Genomic DNA, 24,769 nt, shown 5'->3' with positions numbered 1-24,769 from the left:
TTCCTTAAAGAACTAAAAGTAGAACTACCATTTAATCCAGCAATCCCACTACTGGGTATCTACCCAGAGAAAAAGAAGTCATTATATGAAAAAGATACTTGCACATGCACGTTTAAAGCAGCACAATTCACAATTGCAAAATCATGGAACCAACCTAAATGCCCATCAATAAGTGGATAAAGAAACTATGGTATATATATACGATGGAGTACTACTAAGCCATAAAAAGGAATGAATTAACAGCATTTGCAGCGACCTGGATGAGACTGGAGACTATTATTCTATTCTAAGTGAAGTAACTCAGGAATGAAAAACCAAACATCATATGTTCTCACTGTATGTGGGAGCTAAGCTATGAGAATGCAAAGGCATAAAAATGATACAGTGAACTTTGGGGACTTGGGGTGAAGGATGGAAGGGGAGACAAGTGATAAAAGACTACAAATATGGTGCAGTGTATACTGCTTGGGTGATGGGTGTACCAAAATGTCACAAATCACCACTAAGGAACTTACTCACGTAACCACAAATACCACCTGTACCCCAGTAACTTATGGGAAAATAAATAAAGTGATTTAGCAACTATTCTAAAAAAAATTAATAAGCCTAAGAATGAAAAAAAATTAAATGACCTAGAAAACTGCATTTGAATTTCATGATGGTGTTTGCCTTAGGGAAAAGGTAGGGAGGTCAGATAACTAGGAATAGTAGTCAAAAAGAATGTTTTATAATATTTTATTTCCTATATTTTAAAATTAATGTAAATATAAAGAAATGTTAATACGTTTATTTGGGCAGTGAGATCATGGGTATTACATGGTTCCCCCTACTTTTTAATAGTTTGACATTCTTTAGAATACAAAATAGAAGAGTAATAAAGAGGGACTTTTATTACTAGTTACTAAAAAGTATTTTTAAAACACAATATTTGAAACAACATGTTACTAGTTTAAAGACTAGACAAGTAAATAAAATTAAAAGGCAAGACATATATGTCTGTTTTTAGGAAAATGTATAGTAAAATAAAAGTGGAATTCTGAATAAGTGAGAAAAAGATAAGTGATTTTACCCTGGCTACTGTGACTTCTTTTTAACAAGGTCACTTCCTGCTATATCTCCACGTGGCTCTAGATAAGAGAAGTTACCAATAATAATCTTCATAGCAGTGAAAACCACTTCAGGCTGACCTCACTCAAACAGCATAGCATAAATATTACAGGAGTTCTATAGGAAGGAAAAGTATCATTTGGGACCCATATGTTGCTCTGACATATATGATACAGATGCTGTGGCTGAAGAGAGGCAGGGCCCAGTGTCAACAATTCCAGAGGAAGGACCCTTCTAGGAAAAGAGGAGTCCACTTGGCTTCATTGTAGTATTTCTGTTGGTAGAAACCTCTGCTGTGAATACAATCTTTCATCCAGGGATGGCAAGTCTCGTTAGACCTTAATCCATGTAGGTACAGATACTCCAATGGACCCTGAGTTACTAAGTGTCAATATTATTTACTACATTTAATGTTTTGTTTTACATGTAAATAAACCAACTGCCTTACATTATGTCCTGTGTGCTTTGGACATATGGAGCTACTGTGGGTTTATCCGACACTCTGTTGAGAGATTTTTCTCAGGTGGAAGTCTGTTCCAGAAGTATGACAACTCTACCACCAGGTCCTAGCCGCTCAGAATACCAGCATTTCACACATAAGTTATACCTCTACTTGGCTTCTAAGGCAAATGAACTGAAAGAGCGAGGAGTTTCTGTTCCCTTAAGAATATATTCAATTTATAACTAAATTAAGACCTAGTATTTCTTCTCAGTAGCGGTTTAAAATGGAATGTTCCTCACCTCCTTTCTTATAATGAGGTAGATAATAAATCTTGCCATGCTTACACCTTCAACACACTGTAAAAGTGAAAAATTCTTCCTCAGGAAATGTTTTTTACCATTATTACACCCATCTCCCAGTCCAGGTAAGGTTGCTCTCCTGAATACTCCTACAGCAGCATCCTGTAGATTCCTAATCCTTGCAGTTTTAACACCATGTCATAGTTATTTGCTTATTATACTACTTCACTAAATCATAAATCTTTTAAAGGCTACTTATCTGATTTCTGGCTCTGGTCTCTGGGGTTAGAATGGTGCCAGGCATCATGTTTATTTATTATTTACTACGTGTCAACTAGTTTATATAATCTGCATTTATATTCTGTAATCTTACATATAATTATCTGAGCCATGTAAAGAACAGAGAATGTGCTCATGAAGTTACATGCTACATGGGCTACTCAAAGGGCTGTGCTCATTTTCTCTGGGTTTCTGTTTGTTGCCTAATAGAAGGGATTAGAAGGTAACTTCTGTACTGATTCTGCCAAATACTGAACTGTCTACACATATTTGAGGTTCACGTAGTTGAATATGTGGTAATGACCCCTGCATGAATCGCTCTCTTCTGGGAAGCTATTTGTCTCTCCCAAGCCGTGGCTGTTTCTCCTAAGTCATTTTTCAATGTCTGAAGTGGTCATAACAGCAATCTGTCAGCCCCCAAAACTTTTACCAAGAATGCAGAATAAAAGGCTGAGGAAATTCATTTAGCCAAAGATAGAAGTTTAACTCATAGCAGTTAGAACCCAATTTGACCCTGCAGAGTCTTACATCAGCATTGTTTTGACAGAGGAATTTTGGCAGAGGAATATAAATATAAAGATATATATATATATATCTCTAATTTGGTATGTTTCTCCCCTCATGGACATTCAGCACACTGCTTTTCTTCCAAACAATAGCAAATATTTTTAAAGTGGTTCTGCCTCTCAATATTCTATAGGCTAATAAAGAAATAACTCCATATAGGAAACTGTGAAACATGTAACATATTTTAAATTATGCTTGTGATCGCCAGTTATTAAACCACATTAATGTTTACAGTGAAATCACTCAGTGCTATTTCAAAAACTGATCATATGGATAATGGTCCCTGCCTCTACTTGCCTTTTAGCTACTTCAGATCTTTCAACTTTATTTTATGCCCTGTGTTTCCTAGATTTTTCCAGAAATTGAGTAAATAAATGCATTAATAACAACTATAATTATATACAGTATCTTTGTAACACAGTTTTCAAATCATTATTACATATATGTCCTCCTTTATTATAATACTTTAGACAAAACTATGAAGCTTTACTCCCACTGTAGAGATAAGAAAACTGAGATTAAGACTTTTGAAGGAAAGTCACCTACAGCTAGTAAGTGACAAACGCAGGGCTTCAACAAATGCTTCTAATTCCTAATCAGTATTCTACTCTCCAGGAAAATCCACGGGTGTTTTTATGTCCCTAAGATCTGCCTATCTCTTACTTGATATATCACTGTTATGGGTTGAATTGTGTGCTCTGCAAAAATGTTGACCTCTTAACTCTCAGGACCTGTAAATATGGCCTTATTTAGAAATAGGGGCTTCATAGATGAGGGGTTCAAGTTAAGGTGCGGTCACTAAGGTAAGCCTGTATCTAATGTGTTTATTAAAAGGAGAAATGTGGACACACAGAGAGATATATACAGAAGGAATACGAAGCGGAGAGAACTTCTACGCAGGGAGAACTCATCTACAACCCAAGAGATGCCTGAGGATATAGGAGGGAAGTCTGGAACAGATTCTCCTTCACTGCCTTCCTGCTGGAAATTAGAGTTTTCGGTTTACCTAAGCCCATGTTTCTAGAGTCCTGACACCTAACCTAACCTTAGCCAATCTCCTGCCCAAAGAGATTAGATGTTACCACTGGATAAGATTCTACCTCAAAATGTACTGTATAACAAAATCTTGATTGTGCTGCCTGTTTTATATTTGGCCATTGTGTGCCCCACTCACCTGTAGTAAGGTAAGGTAAGGTTAACTGCCTAAATCAGGCCTGAGTGCATCATGTAATAGCTATTTCTTGGGTGGTTCTTAGTATTGCTATGATAGATACATAACTCATTTATAATATCTCACAATAAACATAAAAGATAGATACACTGTTATTCCAATTTTACACAGAAACTGAAGCTCAGAAAAGTTGGTAAAGTCTTGCTTCTCATCCATCTCAATTTTACCATGTTTCCTTGCTTCTTTTTTAACAGTCTCTGGGATGTCAAACAAATGGATGATTTAAATATGGGTGTTAGTGTTGAGAAAATGAAGAAGTTTAGTGACTGGATCTTTAAAAATCCTCTTCTCAGTCAAGGGGTATCCAATTATTTGCTTTCAAAGAGATTAACTGAAGAACTTATCAGTTGACAGCTGTTCATAAAAAATATTTTTGATGATTAATCATTATGCAGTTTTTGTCATGTATCTCAGAAGAATTTCAAAGTGAGTGACATTGCTATAACAAAACTCCTTCCATTCCCATCTACTTTTCAGTAAATAATATTTCTCAGACATCTATAAAATTGAAAAATTGGAATAAAATTGATGTTGGTCTTTATTTCATTTAATAATACCATAAATACGTAAATAACTGGAAACAATAAAGGCTCTATCCATCCCATGCATTCCCAACAAATAATGACCTTGGTAAAGATGCAGATTAAGAGGTTAAAGAGCTAGAAATAGCTCTCATTTACTGAAAGAATCATTTTGGAAGACTCAAATGCCAGACTTGGAAATCGACATGGATACATCTTTCAGGTAACTCCACAGAGAACAGCCATCTTAACCAATAAGAGAAGCATTTGGTCAAATATGAACAACTGGTAGGCTTTGAGATAAATCTGATTATAGGGAAAATCTAAGTAGGTCAACAATAATCATTATCACACTCCAACTAAAATGCAGTAAGTATGGGATGGTAAATAATTATTTGATGGTCCCATTTAAAAGCTTTATGGTCCAAGTTAAAGCTGTCTACTCAAATACATCAGTTCAGTGGTACAACATAATTTTCTACTCTAGCAGCCATATCAAAAGTAAAAATTGGAACAATCAATTTAATTTCTGACAAGTTTAAAGTATTTAGTTTAACACTTTAATAATGGGCAACATTATAGGTTGCTATAAGAATTAAATTACATAAGGCATGGCTTGGAAAACACCTTGTATTTAACTTATTGGAGAATGAAAGTATAAGTAAACAAGTATAGATCAAGACTTAATTTTAATAGCCAAGAAGAACAATCTTGATTGGCTCTCTTTCACTATAATCCTTCTATCTCTGGTATTGGCAGCATTGACACTGGAATAATCTACGTTGATTGCAAAAGGCGTGGAGAAAAGGAAGCATTTAAATTTCCTTTTTGAATAAAGCATTAGAGACGCCCCTTAAGTAACCCCAGCTTCCAGGGACATGAAAACTATGTTTACAATTCCATTCTTTCGTGAACAGCACTTATTAAGCAATTGATATTTGCCAGGAGCTAAAACTATAAAATTAAAGAAAAAATTAATTTTTACATACTTGAGTAATTATAAAAAATAAAATGTGATGTGAAAAAATATTTAATAAAGGCATATATAATGGAAAAAGGAGTGACTAAAAGAGATTAGTAGGATCATGAGGGAGGAGATATTAGAGGTAATATTTATAAGGCATTCTGGATTTTATCAGACAAAGGTGTGAGGGAAAGAGACCATGGCTGTTATGTTCACTACGGAGCTGACACATCCTTGGCACAAAATAACCATTTGTTGTCAACAAATCATTTATTGAATATTTGTTAATAATTTGATACATTGGGTGTACAAATAAAGGAAAATTCTATATTCTTAGATCTTGCTATGTATGTTGGATGAGTTCAGATAAGCTGCAAAGTACTTGGGTTTCTTTTGTGCAGGGCTATCTATAATTGCTTCAATCTGACCATGAAGGCATGAGTATAGAACTCACCCTCTGGCTTCACATACAACAAACTTTTCTTTCACTGGGAAATTCTTACACTGTTTGTATCATGAGTTCCAGTCTTCATCTGTCTAACTTAAATACTCCTAATACTTCCAAACATTTTTCATCTGATACTGCCCTTTACTACACTTGTTGTCTTTTTTTGCTAGATATGCACCAATTTCTTTAATGTCCACAGAGAAATTGGGTCCCAATACTCTATTGTTAGAAACACAGAAGACAATAGAACAGAAGCTACAGCTTCATTTAAAGATTCATTTACACATTATTTGATTTCTACTACATGGTACCCCACTGGGAAGAAACAAAGATGTCAACACAGCATATCTAGGTAAGATCTCTGTCATGGTTTGCCAAGTGTTGTTTCTTTATTTCCCCTCTGTTTTTCTGCTGCAAGGAAGAAAAGCCGTATTATTGTGAGGAAATACATTTTTAGTATTGGGGTAACCCATTCATTGCTAGAATGTAACTTTAAGAACCAGAATATTTCTTAGACTTCACCCAGGAGCCCTGTAACTCTCTCATCAAAGTTTGTGCCTGGATAAGATTCAAGAGATAAAGATCAAATCCACAATAATTATTTATATTCTGGATGCCAACCTCCATAGTCTCCTTATCCTGGTCTTAAGCAAATTTTCCTGCATGGAGATGCTCTTACACCCTTTACAGCTTAAGCCTTGGCTTCTCCTATTTCCTCATTTTGGAATATTCTGGAGTCTCAAATATTTTCTGCAAAAGATATTGTAGAATTTCTCTTTTGGACATTGAAACAGCCTCAGAGACTTTTGTAAATAGCACAGCCAAAGCGCTAAAACTTATTCTCTCTAACAATCAAGAGTAGCTCTAAGTAATACAGGAAGATGTCACAGTCTCTGAGATTTAATGGCTTCCATGAAATGATGAACACTGTGTGGTTTTCTAATATTGTACATAGATATGGTCACTCCTAGAAATTGTCATTGATTATCTGGGGAGGAGACAACGACTTTTTTCTTCTATGTCTTCATCTCTTACTTCTGAAATTTAGGCGATCCAACATATTCTCATAGAAGCCAGTCATCCATTGTAAACCATAGTTGCATGTCCTTCTCCAGTTACTTCTCTTTTGTTATTCCCCAACTTTCAGATAAGTCTTATGCAAATAATGTAAATATCTCAAGTTTGGCCTAACTGTTAATAGAAAAATGGACTGTCTCTCAGACAAAAAACTTCAAAGGGAGCAATGCCATATACTCATGCCGTCATCTCCAAGATGGTGGTAATGAAAATTTGCAAGAAAAATTCTAGAAAAAAGAAAACAAGGCCTGGTTTTAGAGTCTGGCTAAGCTCTCACTTGTAGATATTCTCTTTGCTGCCAACTGAAGATTTTATTAAGGAAAGTGGAGGTGTATGTGTGTGTATATATATATATATATGTGTGTATATATATCTCCATCCTTTTTGAGATTCTAACTAATGCTAAGACTGTGGGATCCAATGTCTGCCCATGAGTGCTGAACACTGGTAAGAATTCTAGCTGAGTTTCCAGACTCATATCCCTAAGAGTGGCCCCACATTCCTGTAGATTTCTCAAGAACACTACTGTCCTCAAACCTCAAGAGCTGCGAAAGAACCATAAAAAGATGGAATCCCTCATTGGTGAAAAAATTCCCAAATCCCATCCACAGAAATACTCAATCCTATCACTAAAAACCTCAGGGACAGTTTAATATTGTAGCAAACCAGCCATATCTCACTTTAACACCTGCGCAAGGAAAGTCATGGTTTGGTTCTATTCACTTATTGCAGTTGCGAGGATGAGGAATTTGTCTTCCTGCCTAGCTCTCAAAAAAAAAAAAAAAAAGAAAAAGAAAAGATCTTTTGAAAAAGATTGAAATTTAAGAGCAAATGTTTCTTTCCTCTGTTTTGGTTTAAATAAGAGTCTCAAATGTATTCTCAAGAATCAATGATGTAGGGCAGAAAAAAATGTTGCAAGAAAATAGATCACCTCACAAAGCTATGCATGGCTCCTAAGAAATCTGGCCAATTCCATGCAAAGACTTACTTAACTAAGTAGATTTCTAAATATCACACATTTAATATTCTCTCAAATTATGCAAATTTCATGAAGAATTTTTCTTCACTGCCTTCATACTCACAATAGAAAGGTCAGTATCTGGGTTAATGCTGGTCCTGGACACAGTCCACAGGAACTTCTCACAAGTTTCCCATGTTTTCAATATATTGAGAATGGTGGATGATACTAGTCTCCAATTACTACCCTTCCACTCTTTTTTATATCACTTATAATAGGAAGTACATTTTAGTTTTTCATGACCTCTGGAGACTTTGAACCTAATTATAGCTACTTACTGACTAAACGCCAAGAGATGCTTTGCTGAGATACATACCTTGGTTTGCTTTACACCATCTCATCGAAACGGTCATATTAGAAAAAAAAAAAAAAAAAGCCCTTCAATAAATGGTATTACTTGCTGGTCTTTAGAGTTTAAGCTCTCTGAGCCTCAATCCTACCTTTAAAAAAAAAAAAAAAAAAAAACAGGAGGACTGGGAAAATACTTGATGACAATATAGTCTTTAATTATATTATTTACTCCCTTGGTGATGACATGCAGTAAATCAAACATGGGAAATGACCAAAGATAAATAAATGGCTTTAATAAGTTTCCCAGGCCCAAGCTTTGAATGGCTTTAGGTGTCTTTGGAATAGAGCATCTCAAAAGGCAGAGACCAGGACATCTGCTGGTCTTTCAGCATACAGGCACATATAGATAACCTAGAAAGAAAATGATAGCACTATTTCCTCTACCTCTTCCACCTCTTCCAAACTCTACCATGAGATTGATTGTGCATTCCAGGTTATCCCTATGGCCTCCTTCACAGGGACAGCTACACCCAGGCCATCACCATTTCTTTCCCAGGAAAGGATTCCAACGTTAACGTAGATGTTGTTTTTATTATTCTGCTTCCAGTCATAAATCCATTAGATCTTGAAAACTCTTAAAACTTGGGTCTCACTTTTCCTAATGCTATTGTGTTCTCAAGCCTTGAATAAGTGGTTGTAATAATCTATCTACATCTGTCAAAAACTGCATGAGAATTCCCTACTCTTATTGAACTGAGCAGCAAATGTCACAGTTAACCTGAAGTGCTATTTTAGCTAGATGCCCATTAAGGACTTTACAGGATTCACTGGCTTCCTGGGGATACGAGCACATTCAACAAATCCAGAATCAACTCAATCAGGCCACAGAGGATCTTTAGCCCCATTATTTCCAGACATCTGACCAAAATTTAACCTCTTCCCACACTATAGCTGCATATCAGGTAAAGCAGAATTATTCTTTATTTCTTCAGGGCCTTCCCAGTGCTTGCCCCTGGACTATAAATCAAAAAGGAAAAGTGGCTACACAGAATAAATATCCCCACTCATTCTGACTGCTCAGATGAACCAAGAGTTAAGTAGCATCTGTTGATTTTTCCTGTCAGGATATCCACAAACATGTTTTTGGTTATAATAATATAATTTAATAGTAGAAATTATCTAAATGAGAAAATGTCCACATCATCAATCCTCTAACAAATAAGCTGCTAACATTTCCAAATTAAGTATAGCTTTATCTATGGATAAATACATTTAAGTTGTCTTGGTGCCTAGAGAAACTTTAGCCAGTCTGGATAAGGCATTTAGTTCAGGTCCTGAGTCCCCATGGGCCTAACCAACTCCCAACTCCCTGAGCTGCCTGAGGAAAGGGTGGGGAGGAGGAAATAGTTCTGAGGAAGATCCTGGCCAGGCCCTTAAACAAAGTGAGAGTAGTGGACAAATGACCCCTGAACAAGGGCGTGGAGGATCCTGGGGAGCAGAGGAGCAGCAGGTGCTATAGGGCCAGAAACTTAATTGAGGCCATCTAAACTTGGCACACAGACTTCAGCATAGACTGGTCAGCACAGACTTTTTCAGCATTTAGTTTGAAAACTTATCTTTTGCACACCAGGTGAAAAAATACATTTTTAAGAAACAGAAATTCAATCTCAACTTACTCAATGTTCGACCTGGGCACTAAATTTTTTTCTTTAATCAAACTGATAAAGAATTTTAAGCCATTTTAAATGAATGAGAAACAGCCTGCTCTGAAACTATATTAAGAGAAGTTATTCCCGCAAAGGACCTGAAGATAAGTTTCAGGATACTTCCTCATAAATAATACACGGAGCCGGGCTCTCTTGTTTTCCCCTTGGTGGCAACATTCAGATTTGAACAACTCTAGCCTTAAAAATAGCTATCTCACCATTAGCCAATCCAAACTTTCAAAAGCACATCATAGCTTCAGAGTTTTGAGACTTTTATACCTACATACACTTCTTCTGAGGCCAAGGTAAACCAGAAACTTCAGTTGCTATGTTATTCTTTTTAATATAAATGTACATTTGACGTTGAAAGATACATCAATTATTTTTAGAAGAACTTTGGCATTGTATTACGATGCTAACATGTGTATTTAATATAGCTAGCTTATAAGTAATTGAGAAATATTTCTTAGCTTAAAATGAAAACTTAGGAGATGAGAGGAAGATGAAAGGTGAAAAAGGAGAAGATTGCGTCAGCACCTATGTTTAAGGAACACACTCAGTCATGCTTTTGTTGGAGCAGCCTGGCTGGCAGTCTGTTGGAAGAGGAAGTAAGATGCAGGTAAGAAGATCACGTAGTTGGGCTGTGGCAAGCCATCGACAGCCTCGAAATGCAGCAAAGCTTTAAATGCTCATGTTAGAAAATACGAAAAGTAAAAATGAATGCCAACAATGAAAACTAATGAAAGGTCAAAGAATTAAGATGGTCAACAAAGTCAACAACTGATTATTTGAGGGAAAAAAAACTAATAGAATAGACATTTCTGAAGGAAATTGAAAAAGATAAAGAGAAGATGGAAATGATATTAGTAGGGATTAAAAGGGAGGGAACTGGAGATTAAGTAGAGATTTAAAAGAAAATACTATGAGTAATTTGATGGCAATAAATATGAAAAATGAAACATAAGGAATTCCTAGAAAAGTATAAATTCCAAAACTGACTCAAAAGAAATATAATTGATACTATATCTGCTACACTATTTAAAAATAGTTATAAATTATTTTCATGAAAGTAAAGAAGGCCACCGTGATTTTACAAGCAAGTTCTACCAAACATTCAGAAACATCTAGCGAATCTAAGGCAAACTTTGTTAAGGAAGAGAAAAGAGGAAGTGTTCCCAATAATTTTAAGAGTCTACTGTAACCTTTATACCAATACCAGACAAAAACATTATGAATATATATATAAAAATATGTTTATTCTATTTTGACTGAGTCATTTTATTTTACATCAGACCACCTCTTGTAGCCTGAAAAACTAGAAAAGTTGGATAAATTTCAAAGCATCAGAGTGATATCAATGCAGCTAGGATTTGACATTTTAAGAAAGAAAATGATTAAAATTTTCTTGTGGTTCCTGTATACAAGAGACATTTAAATATCAAGCACATATAAATATCAATTTATGCCAAAAACAGAGAAAATAATTTGTAAAAGATAAGGGATAATTTAAGAGTAGACTTTACAAAAGATCATAACTCTGTCATTCAAACTTGAAATGAATATATAAAATATGGGAAGATATATAATGTTCTTGACCAGAAACCCTTGTCTTGTTTTTTTATAAATTGCCTACTAATCAAACTATAGACTCAACTGGAATCTAATCAAAATGCTGACAGGGCCCTTTGTGGAAGTTGGCAAGCCTATTATGAAATTTATATGGAACAGTAAAGGGTCAAGAATTACCATCGGACTCTTGAAGTATGCAATTTGCCTCACTATAAAATAAAAAGAGGAGAGGAGAGTTGATGATATATCTGTATGTGTGCACATGTTCTGTATATCGTAAGATGTGTTTTGCACTGAATTATGATAAAAAATAAAAATTGAAAATATCCATCCAAGAAAAACTTTTAAACACATGAAGAAATATGTTCAAGAGTGTTCATAGCAGCACTACTAGGAATAACAACAAAAAAGCCATAAACAACCCAAATGTCCACCAAATAGAAAACAAATACAACGTATTTGCAAAGTGAAATGCACATACAGCATATCTTAATTGGCAGTAGCCACATTTCAGATACTTAATGTGACTAAGGTATCGAACTAGTAGCTAGCAGCTAGTGACTAGTTGCTAAGGTATTGAAGACACAAGTATGGAATACTTCATAAATTTAAATAACAGAATAAAATAAATTTTTTACATGTATAGATATGTGTAGATCGCCCAGGCATATTATTCAATACTAAAAAGGAAGATGTAAAATAGTACATATAGTATGATCCAGTGTGTATAAGTGTATAGGGAAATACATGCTTTTTTCCTGAAAAAAAAAAAGAAACTGTTAACAGTGGTATTTCTTAAAAGAGGTAGAGACTGGACCCAGCGACATTTTTGTCTCTCTTTATAGCTCTGTGAAGTTTGTGAATTTTTAAGCTTGCATATTTATTAATTTTATTTTTAAGAATAGAAACAATAGTTGATAAGCATATAGCAGTGGAAAAAATATTGTAAAACAACAACCTCTCAGGTTGTACAGCTTCATGCACATCTCTGACCAAGATGTCAGAACTATTGATTTTATACTTATGTAACCATTGACCCTTCTGTCTGTTTTGATAGACAGGCATCCTAAAAAGGTTGCAATGATCACTTGTCCTGTGAACAGTCTACTTTTCTCATCATTGCAACTCCTGAGCTAACTGAAGATGGATGAAGGATTATGGAATTAAGTAAACCAAGAAGAAAACTTTTGAGACCTGCGGCTTTAGAGAGTTTAATTCAAATGCAGTGGTGCATATAAGATGCCCTAGATCTATGCTTCTCTGGAACTACTAATTTAGTAGGCCTACAAAAGAAAGAAGTAAACTTATATCTGACCTCATTTATTCCTGACACAATGGTGTTGTGATTGTTGTTTCTTTTTAAGTAGATTTGAAACAATTTAAATGAAGAAACCGCATTAAAATTTTTTCTAGGGATCCAATCAATGTTACTGGGTCATCTTGCAACATCGACTATGTTTCTTTTTTGGAAAACCAGGAAGACATAGTCCCATCTCTACTTCTGATGCCTCTCCTGTTTTTCACATATATTCTCTGGATTGAAAGCATTGTTCAGGAATCTTTCGTAAAAAATCCATCAGTGCTCTTAAGTTATTAAATATTGATCAGGAAAGTTAAAACCTTTGGGGTGGCTCTGTTTTACTCTACTTCTATAATAATATTAGTTTTGCAGCCTATAATCTGTAGCGTATTTTTAATGGGGGAATAAGAGGTTTAGGATTTGAGGGACATGGCTTCCATTTCACCATACGTTTATATTACACCGCCAGCTCCAAACAGTAAGCCTCTTGTTGACTCCCTTTTTCTTCTCTTTCCAAAACAAAATGAAAGTTTATCCTGGCTTTATCACCTTAGTTCTGTTCTTCAAAGTTCCAACAGCTTCCAGTCACCTGTCAAGGTGTGCGCAGTACTGCACTTGGCCAGGAGAGGCAGCAGAGGCCTGGAGCCAGGTGGTCATGTGGTCTAATGCCGCTTTGATGGTGGAAAGATGACTCAGAACTTCTTGATCTCACTCACCACAAGACCACACTAAAATTGTCAGTGCCCCAACCATAGCCTGAACAGAAGGGCATCAGTGGTTCTATTAGTTGATTCAACATTTGATGAAGAAACTGAAAATTAATTTTACCTTTTTAACCTGGTATGTCTTCATTTCATTTTTTTTTTTCCTTGATTCTTGTCTTTTAAAGATACCATGTAGACCATCATTATCAGTGACCCATCCCAATAGTTTCTCATTCAGGAGGTCTAGAGTCAGGTCCAGGAATCTGCATTTGATCAAACACCACAGTTGACTCTTGCTTACATTAAAGTCTGAGAACCCTAGTTAATTTAAATGAATTTCAACGCAGAGAGCTGATATCTCTTTGAGCCTCAGTTTCCTCATCTATAAAGTAATTATAAGAGTTCACACCTCACTAAATATACAGAAAGTACATCAGATACAAATCAGCTTATATTGGTGTTTCTCCCAGCTTTCCCTCTGCATCACATACCAACCTATGCAACATAATATCTGAATATAGATGCCGATATTTATAATCCTACCTTCCTTAAAGTTTCTAAATAATGCATAGAAGTGATTCACTTGTTTTTTATATTTCTTAACATATGATTGGAAAGAGAGTATAAGCAAACATTAGTAGCTACTAGATTTTTATCCATAAGGACACTTCCGATAATATTCCCCTAGTTTTCTCATCATAAATATTCAACATTTACTGAGTACTGCACAGGGTTAGTTCAGCTGACTAAATTAAAGCCTGGGGAAGTCAAAAATCATGGACCTCATTAGGTATAAAAAATGGTTCTTATCCCTTGAAAATACTGTTGATCACAGGCTACTGTCACCTGGCTCAGGGTCTATGAATCTCAAATCCCACCATTATCTTGAGTAAGATACAAATCTTTATGGACAGCCCACCAAGCATGCCAGTTTCACAAAGTCAATAACAGCCTCCCCAACCCCACCAATCAACACTTGCATTTCACTTCTTGATGTCACCTAAAACTTTCCCACCTCTGAAATCTTTAATTCTAGTTTTCTACTCTAAATCTCTGTGCCTTCACTGCTCTCGTTTTATCACTCTAATTATACCTATTCTTTGACATTAAGACCTCTAGTCCATTGAACTATATTCTTCCAAACAATAAACCCTATAGTGAAATAATTTCCCCCCACATTTGGATTAGATCTCACCCATCATTTGAACTCATATATTCCCACAATTTTATTACAGTCTTTCTATCCAACATGCCAGTCTTATATCAGTTTAATCACCTGACTTCCCTACCCTTCAAATGGCTAATCACTACTGGAGAAAAATGCACAACTATGTGGACTAATGTAACCACAAACATGCTCTCCATCTTCAGAGGCACCCTTACAATATGAAGAAACATTTCTTCTCCCTTCTCATTCTTTTTAACAACTTTCTCAAAAAGTCCACAGAAGATAAACTCTCTCTCAGCAGAATTCCAAATTCACCGAGCAAAGAAAGGCCATTGCGTGTATCTTATTCCTTCTACTCTTCTTTGATAGTGTTTGTTTGTGAGGGGAGTAGCATGTTAATTTAGTACATTTAATATTAGCTATACAACTTATTTTTAAGTGGCTACATCAACTTTACATCTAAAGAATTTCCTCTTGAGGAAAAATTACTGGTTTGTTACATCAGTATTTGTTTCTCTAGGATTTATAAGATTCATTTTGAACTCAGGACAGTCTTCCTTCATTAATATCATATCTCTTCATATATACTGAATATAAGAATCTTGCAACAGCATAGTCCATAACCCCATCACATCATTCCACTAACATTTGTGCAGTTGTTACAGATTTTATTTCCACATTTTGTATATACTGCACAATACATATTTTTGAATTAAGCAATTTATTATATTTTTTTAAAAAGCTTGTGAAGAAAAGTCTTTTTACATTTATTCACATATTTATGATGTCACTCTTCAACTCTTCGGTAGACCTGAGTTTTCATCTGGTATTATTTTTCTTTTGTGAAAAGAACTTTTTAAAATGTTTCTTGTAATACAGGTCTGCTACCAATGAATTCTCTCGTAATTTGCTTTTCTAAAATGTCTCCTTTCTTTTGCCTCCTTTTATAAAGGATATTTGTGCACGATATGGAATTCTAGTTTGAATACTATTCCATTGTTTTCTGGCTTGCATTGTTTCTGATGAGAAGTCAGTGATAATTCCTATCTTTGCTTCTCTTTATAAAAAGTCGTTCTCCCCCTTCTGGCTGCTTTTGATGTTTTCTCTTTATCACTGAATTTCAGCCATCTGATTCTGATGTGTCCTGGTATGGGTTTTGGGTGTGTATTTATCTTTTAACTTCACAGAGTTCTAGAACATACTTTTAATCAATAAGGATAATTTTGCTCATTATTTCTTTAAATATTTTTCTGCCACTATTTCTGGAACACAGATTTCATGTTAGATCGTTTGACATTGTCACGCAGTCACTGAGACTCTTCACATTGTTTTTCAGCTTGTGTCTTTGTATGTGTCTTTTGATTTAAATTATTTTGATTGCTCTGTAAGTTCATTTATCTATTTTTCTCCAGTATCTCATCTACTGTTATGCAAAGCCAGTGAATTTTCTATTTCAAGTACTGTGTTTTTCTACTTCAGAAGTTCCACTGGTTATTTTTTATATCTTCTCTTTCTCCTATACATAATTTCCTTTAAATCTTTAAACATTTTTATAATATTTTTTTAAAGTCCTTGTTTGATAATTCCATAATCTCTGTTATTCCTGGGTCTGTTTCTATTAATGTGCTTTCTCCTTGTAATAAGGTCATATTTTCCTGCTTCTTGCATATCTAATGACTTTGTATTGTACAATAGAAAATACACATTTCATGATATGGAGTGTCAGGATTTTGTTATCTGCTTTTAAAGAGGATTAAGTGTTGGTTTATTGCTCTGCTTTGAGTTTTTTTGTGTTTTTTGTTTTTTTAATTTATTTTTTGGCAGACAGATTTCAGCTTGATATTTTTAAGACTTATTTTAAGATTTTTAAAGGTGGACCTAGGATACCACTGTAGGAATAGTTTAGCCCTGCTACCAATATATATATATATATAAATAAATAAAAAATAAAAAGGTAATCCTTCTGTTGTGTTTACTAAGACTTCCAGGTTCATCCAAATCTCTCTACTCGGGATGATCAGATTCAAAGGTCTCCCAATCCTTTCTAAGTTCTGGGAATTATTCAGTACACATCTACCTTGCAGTGGTTCTTTCTCTGTTAGTTGTTCTTTGTATTGAATGTAATAAGCCTGCTTTCTTTGCAATCTGAGATATGTCCACACGTGGCTCAAGTTTGGAGGTGATCAAAGGAGGAACAGATCAGAGTACCACTCTGTTTAAGCTGTTTAAGTGTAGTATATGTCACAGAAGCATACTAATTCTAGGCTACTTGTAATAAGACTTAAGATAACTCCATGTTCTGTCTGGCCAAGCCAGAGGTTCCCATTTAGGAAATCTCACTGACCAGCCTTATAAAGTTCTAACTCTCCATAACTCTCCATACGTCCCAAGAAAAATGTTTTGTGGAGCCTAGAGGGGATTCAATTTGTTTTTAGACTCCTAAATCCTCTGTAGAGGTTGAATTCACACAGTTAAGGAAGATATATTTTTCTAGAGTTTGCCATTGGGCTTCCTTGGAGCCTAGACTCATCTAATATGAAGGAGATGAATGGTTTGATATTGCCCTATGGGCTGCTTCTGTTACCTTCTGTATTAGTTCATTCTTGCATTGCTATAAAGAACTACCTGAGACTGGGTAATTTTAAAGGAAAGTTTAATTGACTCACAATTCCACAAGCTATACATTAAGTATGACTGGGGAGGCCTCAGGAAACTTATAATCATGGCAGAAAACCAAGATGAAGGAGGCACATTTTACATGGACAGAGCAGGAGGAAGAAAGAGCAGGGGGAGGTGCTACACACTTTTAAACAAGCAGATCTCGTGAGAACTCACTCACTATTACAAGAACAGCAAGGGGAAAATCTGCCTCCATGATCCAATTACCTCCTACCAGGCTCCTGCTCCAACATTGGGGGTTACAATTTGACATGAGATGTGGGTAGGGACACAAATCCAAAACATATCACTTGCACATGTTTCTTTTCTCTCCCTAAAGCCTAAGAGAACATTACAAATTTTAAGTGACATTAGAATGGTCTAAACATGCATTTAGAAATATTTGCTCTTCGTTTGTAGTGTCTGAACACTAGCATAGCATGTATTTATCTTGCCCACCAGAGATGCATGTTCTGAAAAAGAAACACAGACAGAAAAGATAGATTCTGTCTGACAAAGAAGTTAGTGTTATTTCAGCTAATATGTTGCAAGCAAAGGAGGGAAAGTTACCAACTTTTCTCTTTGTCTGAGCATGTAATTTAGACATACAAAAGACTTTACAATGAGCTACTCTCGAAGGTAAAACCTCCACTGAACTTTTTACCTTCTTTGTGGTACCCTTTGGAAGTTCCTAAGGAATCTATCACCAGCTTACAAACAGCTGCCTTTCTTACCTCATTGTCATTGCCACAAAACAGATCTGGCCAGCAAGGCACCTAAGAAGACAGAGATGAGCCCAGGGACCCAGCTAATGTCCTGCCTACAATTAACAAATATAGATGTCAATTCCCATTATGGCAAAGCAAGGTATCAAGGGATGGTAGGCATAAATCGTCAACATTTTTACCAAAACTAGAAGCAGATGCCTTATGGTTTATGATGTAGGGGAAAGTTCCATAAGGGAAAATACCAGTATAAATCTTAAAGCCCAGAACAGTTCAAAGTTTGTTTGGGCCATGAAATTGGAGAAGAGGCAAATACAAACTATCAGATAAAAATAAGACTACTCTATTAGTTAAGGTTCTGCAAAGAAACAGAACCAGGAGGATGGATGGATAGAGAGAGAGAAAAAATGTATTACAGTGTAAGGAATTGGCAAACTGATTAGGAAGGTTGAGCAGTCCCATGATCTGCTGTCTGCAAGCTGGAGACGCAGGAAAGACAATGATGTAGTAGTTCTCAATACCAGAGGGCTGATAGTGTAAGTCGCAGTTGAGGGCAGAAGACCAATGTCCCAGATCAAGCAGATGGCAGACAGCAATTCCCCCTTCCTCCTCCTTTTGTCGTATTCAAGCTTTCAACAGATTGGATGGTGCCCATCCACCTTGGAGATGGCAATCTGCTTTACTCAGTCCACTGATTCAAATGTTAATATCACCTGTAAATACCCTCACAGCACACCCAGAATTAATATTTAATATGGGGACCCTTTGTCTCAGTCAAGTTGCCACATAAAATTAACCATCATAAATTCCAAAGAGTATAACTAAATCATGGGATTGCCTTCACCATGAGCTTACTTAGAAGGCAAAACCTACTATGAGATTTATAGAACTTACAGGACTTTTTTCTGGGAATGTCTTAGGAATCCATGACAGGACTAAGGACAGATTTCTCCTTTGCATCCAATGGGTATTGTCTTTTCTTGGTTTCTTCCCAATAATTAAGGCTTGAAAGGCAAAAGAGAGCATAAGAAAAGGAGGCAGCTTCTTTGGGAAGCAGGAAAAGAGCTGTAGTCTGAACGAGTACAAAAATTAATGGGTATTGACAATGAAAATGCCAAAAGGTGAAGGCAGGGTATTGGAAAAAGGATTTTAGAAATCCCTTGCTTGACCTGATCTTTTTGCACTGGCTCTTAATTATAACAGAGCCCAAGGTGCTCTAAGAGAGTGGGTCACTTACAGCAGAAGCGAGTATGCTAAAGGTCTTGGGCTCTGGTGTGCCTCTGTGACAAAGTCAGCTAAAAAAGGAAAGGAATACAGCTATCCCTTGAAAAGAAATGAGTTTATTAGTCTCCTGAATGTCATGAATAGAGGATGAAGGACCTTGGAAGACTGAGGGTAGAAGGGCCTATGAACCTTTAAAGAAAAAATATTAAGATGAGATGGCAAAGAATAAAGCCATTTTGCATAAGAATTAACATCCTTGTGGTGGTTTATGTGTCAGCTTGATTGGGTTAAGGGATGCCCAGATAGTTGGTAAAACTTTATTTCTGGGTATGCCTGTGAGGCTGTTTTAAGAAGAGATTAGCATTTGAATCAGTAGACTAAGTAAAGAAGATTCACCCTCACCTACATGGGTGGGTGTCACCCAATCCACTGAGCGCCCAAATAGAACAAAAGGCAAAATAAGGGCAAATTCTTTTTCTCTCTTGAAGCTGGGACATCCATCTTCTCCTGCCCTCTGACATCAAAGTTCCCAGTCCTCAGGCTTTCCAGTCTTAAGAATTTGCTTACTTAAGCCTTCTTCAGAATCACATTACCAGCTTTTCTGGTTCTCCCACTTGCAGACAGCATTATTGTGGGACTTCTCAGTCTCTATAATCATGTGAGTCAATTCCCACAATAAAACCTCTCTTGTTTATCTCTATAAATGCTATTGACTCTGTTTCTCTGAAGAACCCTAATTAACACAACCTTCCTATATCAATATTCTTTGGACAAAGAAAATAATACTAAAAAATGGACACAGTAGAACAATGAGCAAGTTTGCATGAATTGAAGCAATCTGAATGGGACTCCTGTAGGATCACTGGGTATATAAGGAAACATAAGAGTCCATAGCCACTGGAGGTGACTTAATTCATTTAATGAGAACTAGTGCTTAAAAAAAAGAAAAACTGATCACAAATTCAGAGGATGTTCAAACACTTGAGAGATGAGAGTACTTCAGCCTGTAGGCACTCTTTGTGAAGAAAAGCCCAGAGCTGACACAAGCACCAGGGAGCCAGCTCAAACACAAATGTGTCAAGGTGACAGGGCCTGAATCTCATACTGTGAACTCTTTCAGAGAGACAAGCATGCATAAAATCATGTGTTCTAAAGAAAAGAAAACTTGGGATCACAGACTTAGAAGGCCCTTAGAGATAATCTAATCAAACCTTCTTTCTACAGTTGAGAAAACTACGTGAGGCCAGAGGAGATGGAGTGATTTGCCCAAAGTTACATACATGGTTGGTTCATGATAGATCTGAAATGAAAACCCTTAGGTTACCTCCTCTAGTCTAATATTATGTGCAAAACACTTTCATTTTAATTCGTGCCACAAATCCATCTAACTGTAAAGGTAAAACTTGATAAGGAGAGATAATATACTATCAGAGATGACACATGCATTAGTCCATCTTATCTCTTTAGCATTACATCATCTGTCTTAACTAAAAAAAATCAATTAGTGATAATGCATGTGATTGGACAGACTATAACATGCATATTAACAGACTATAACAGCATATGACTTATGCTGCAAAATGGACATTTTAAAAAATCAACACTATAAGGCACTTAACCATAGTAAAGATTACTAACATGTGTAGAATCTTAATAAACATTATTAGGATGTTGACATGATCACAAGCCAATTCCTAGCATAAGATATTTTAACATTACCAGGATAAATTTCTCTTTGGAATTCATCCATAAATTCCAAAGACAAATTCAACAGAAATTCAAATTTCTCCACATGAAGGTAAATTTTGACTTCTCATGGTTCTCAAAGCACATATAACCCAGTTTCTCCAGGTTTCAGGGTACACACTGTGAAAAAGTATCCACTTGTAACTATTAAACCTTGAGTTCTCATCCTTGCAGAAAAGTTCCAGAAAGAAGCCCATCCCTGGCAAAACAAAAACTGATTAGATTCAGAGATGCCTGAGTTTGAGGTAAACTTGGCAAATTCTCCCAATTACCATACTAAAAATCCCGCCCATGGAGGAGCTTATTCTCCATTTTTCATACATGCAACCATCTAGAGGCATGATTGGAGACTATGCCTGCTCTGCCTTTATTCCACCTCTACATGTGAGGTAGAGGCTAACTAGCCTAATAAAAGTCTTGTTTGAACCTTTAATTGGGAAGGCACTACTTTGGGGAATTATCCCCCATACCCTCCTTATTTATTGCAAGTAATAAAATCCCCTTGTTAGATCTTTCTTTGTTGTGGTCATTGGACTATCACCCACCAAGCAATCAAACACACTCATTGTGTGGGTAACAACCCTGGCAACCCAGATGAGACAAAGACTCCAGTTCTAATGCTAACTTCACAAAGGCTTGCTATGGAGCAAAGAAGCGGACAGCGGCAGCTTGGCCAAGCTAACTTGCTCATGTTGCCTGAGAGGGTTGGGTACAATTCCTAAAGATCTTCATCTTGGGGTAGAGCCCACTAGGCCATCACTTGTATCTAGCCCAAAAGAGTGGAAGCAGTGGTCCAGACCTTTTGTTTGGTGCTCCTTCAGGGAGGTAAGTGGACTTCACCCTGTGGACTGACTAAAAGGGAAAAATCTTTGGATCTAGCAACAGGATCTCCAGACTAACCACAACGCACCTCTTGTTTTAGTTTCCACCTTTTGCCAGTTGGTGCCCTGGAGGATTAAGACACACTCCAATCATGGCAATTGGCAATCCTGATCCCTGGCCACTCTGTGCTCTGGAGGATTGGGAGGCATCCCTGTCACAGTAAACAGCAATCTGTTCCTAGCCAGATTAACCATGAAGATCAAGTTTTCCAAGGACACAGGTTTAAGATCCTTAGATTCAGGGGGCATTTTCCAAAGTGGGAAAGGACCCAGGTACATCTGGAAGCCCTCAGTCTTGACAGCTAGGCTGGGAAAATTTTAACAGAAGAGGCTCTTACCAATGCACTCCTGGACCACCTGAGTGAGTTCTTCTGAAGCATCAGCTTTTAAAAAAAGGAGCAGCTGCTTCACCTGACACCCAGGAGGGTCACCAAGTGATGCAATCAGTTTTAGGGAAGTTCATGGGACTACACTAGGGAACCACTGGGTCACCCTCACACATTGGTTTACTTTGGATCTACACCTTAGAGAGTTTTTTGAGAGATGCTTTTTGAGAGGAAAACCTCAATTATCATACATCTGCATAATAATTAACCTGATATTTAAATCTTTTGGAAGCTGGGATCAGATCCTGAGGGTAGTGTCTGAGGGTAGGGAAAACCAGACCTCAATCCTCAAGAAAAACCCATTAGGTTGCATCCTCCAACACTAGAAGATCTAGATTGCCAGGAGTCTCTGGGAGGCCAATGCAGTAGTAAACTTTGTGTCCTCAAGACTCAAACAGTTTCATCTCCAGCTTTATTACAATAATATCAGCCCCTTCAAGCAACTCCAGGTGACCCAAAAACTTATTTGATCTCAGCAGCCCAAGAGTTTCATTCCTCTAACTTTAGGGTACTCAACACACTCGGCCAGCATGAAATAGATACAGAAGCATGAACTCTGTCTCTAAACCCTCAGGAATGAGGAGTGGAATGTCTCAGGACCCAGGGTCCAAACCCAGGGTCCATGAGGTTTGGAATACATACTGTGAAAATGTACCCATTTGTGTGCAGCACACCAACATGGCACAAGTATACATATGTAACAAACCTGCACATTATGCACATGTACCCTAGAACTTAAAGTATAATAAAAAAAAGAAAAAGTAAAAGAAAATGTACCCATTTGTAACCGCTGCATCTTGAAGTTCTTGTTATTTCAAAAAGGTCCAGGAAGAAGCCCATCCCTGGAAAAACAAAACAAAACAAAACAAACAGTTGAATCCAGAATGCCTGAGTTGGAGACGAACTTTGACAAACTCTCCTCTTTATGGTGCTAAAAACCCTGCCCAGGGAGGAGCTTGTTCTCCATTTTCTATACATGCGACCGTGTGGAAGCATCACTGACAATTGTGCCTGCTCTGCCTTCATTCCGCCTCTGCATAGGATGACTCAGCAAACCGACCTCATAAAAGCCCTGTCTTCACCTTTGTTCAGAGAGGCACTGCTTTGGGGAATTATTCCCAGTGTCCTCCTTACTTGTTGCAAGTTATAAAAATCCCCTTGTTAAATCCTCCTTACTTGTGCTTATTGGACTGTCACCCACCAAGAAATCAAACCCAGCCATTGTGTGGGAAACACCCAGACCCCCAAATATTTCATAAAACATTATGAACAGAACATAAGAACACAGACTGTTTAAACCACATTTACGACAAGTGTTACTAAAATCATACTTTAAGGTGGAAATTCTTTTTAATCTTCATTTATGGAAATTTTGAAAACTAGAATTTATTTTCCTCCATTAGAATACAATTTTGCTGGGAAAAAGGAAGGTAACTTTTTGCTTTCAGGTTCACTAAAACTGTGATTTAATAGAAGAAAAGCATTCTATGAGAAGAATCAGAAACATTATAAGGAAGGTGGAGTGGAGAATCCGATAGAGCTACAAGCAGTCCCAGCCCCACCACTACTACCACACATACACACAGACTGCAAGGTATTCAAAGATTTACTAAGGAGCATGAAGAATCAAAATGAAGGCTATTAGTACTCGGGCAGTTTATAAAAACTATTATCCAGAATATGAAGGACTACTGCCATGTAGAAAACAGAAAGAGGAATTTGGTGAAGAATCGGAATGAGACAAATGGCAATTGCAGTGCACTCTATCCTTGGCTTTTGGCCTCCTATAAATTTACTAGTATGGTTATTTACATGGAGAAGTAAAGGAAACATTCATGTAATTACAGATACAATAGTAAAGGCAAAATAAATGGTACTGCAAACTCATTTGGTAAAAAGACGGTACCACATCCTTAAAGTAGTTATGAAGGTTTTGTTCTGTTGCTCCTCCCAGCATCTCTCCTGAAACCTCTTACCTGACTGCTGAGGGTATCAAGACATAAAAGTCCAGAGAGCAAGAAAGAGGAACATCTTGACCTTGTTGTACGCATTGAGGATCTATGCTGATGCTGAGTGGCAAAGGTGTTCTACCAGAGAGACATGTTCCCTCCCATTCATTTATCTCTTTGATTTCTGCTGTCACACCACCAGTGAAACTGTTTTTCTGAGGGTTCAGCATTTGGTGAACAGCAAATTTTCCAATTTGATGGGTGCCTTTCAACAGGAAACTCCTTCCCATCCTTCCTGGAGACTTTTTGGCATTATTGACCTCATGCTTAATCTTGACACTCCCGTCTGTCTCTTCTGCCAGGAGCCCCTTCCCAAGCCCTTTTGGTGTAAGCATTCCCAAAGCTTTCCTATCTCCCTGCACTCACTCCCTTGGCAATCTCATTTGCTCTCCTCTCACAAATTCACCATCAGCTTTCCCTGTGTAATTGTACCTTGTATTTGTCTAGAC

At 36.8% G+C, this 24,769-nt stretch overlaps 1 long non-coding RNA gene across 2 annotated transcripts in view; it reads right to left on the bottom strand.

The window, feature by feature from the left end:
- The window catches only part of LOC116270030, a 101,219-nt gene that overhangs the window by 5,044 nt on the left and 71,406 nt on the right, over positions 1-24,769 (bottom strand). For both annotated transcript variants that reach the window (XR_004177905.1, XR_004177904.1), the window contains exon 2: positions 23,089-23,153. This is a non-coding gene — a long non-coding RNA (uncharacterized LOC116270030). The remainder of the gene's footprint in view (positions 1-23,088; positions 23,154-24,769) is intronic.

This window comes from Papio anubis, chromosome 13 (assembly GCF_008728515.1).
Source record: "Papio anubis isolate 15944 chromosome 13, Panubis1.0, whole genome shotgun sequence".
Lineage (NCBI taxonomy): Eukaryota > Metazoa > Chordata > Mammalia > Primates > Cercopithecidae > Papio > Papio anubis.
This window is presented reverse-complemented; position numbering and strand designations above follow the sequence as displayed.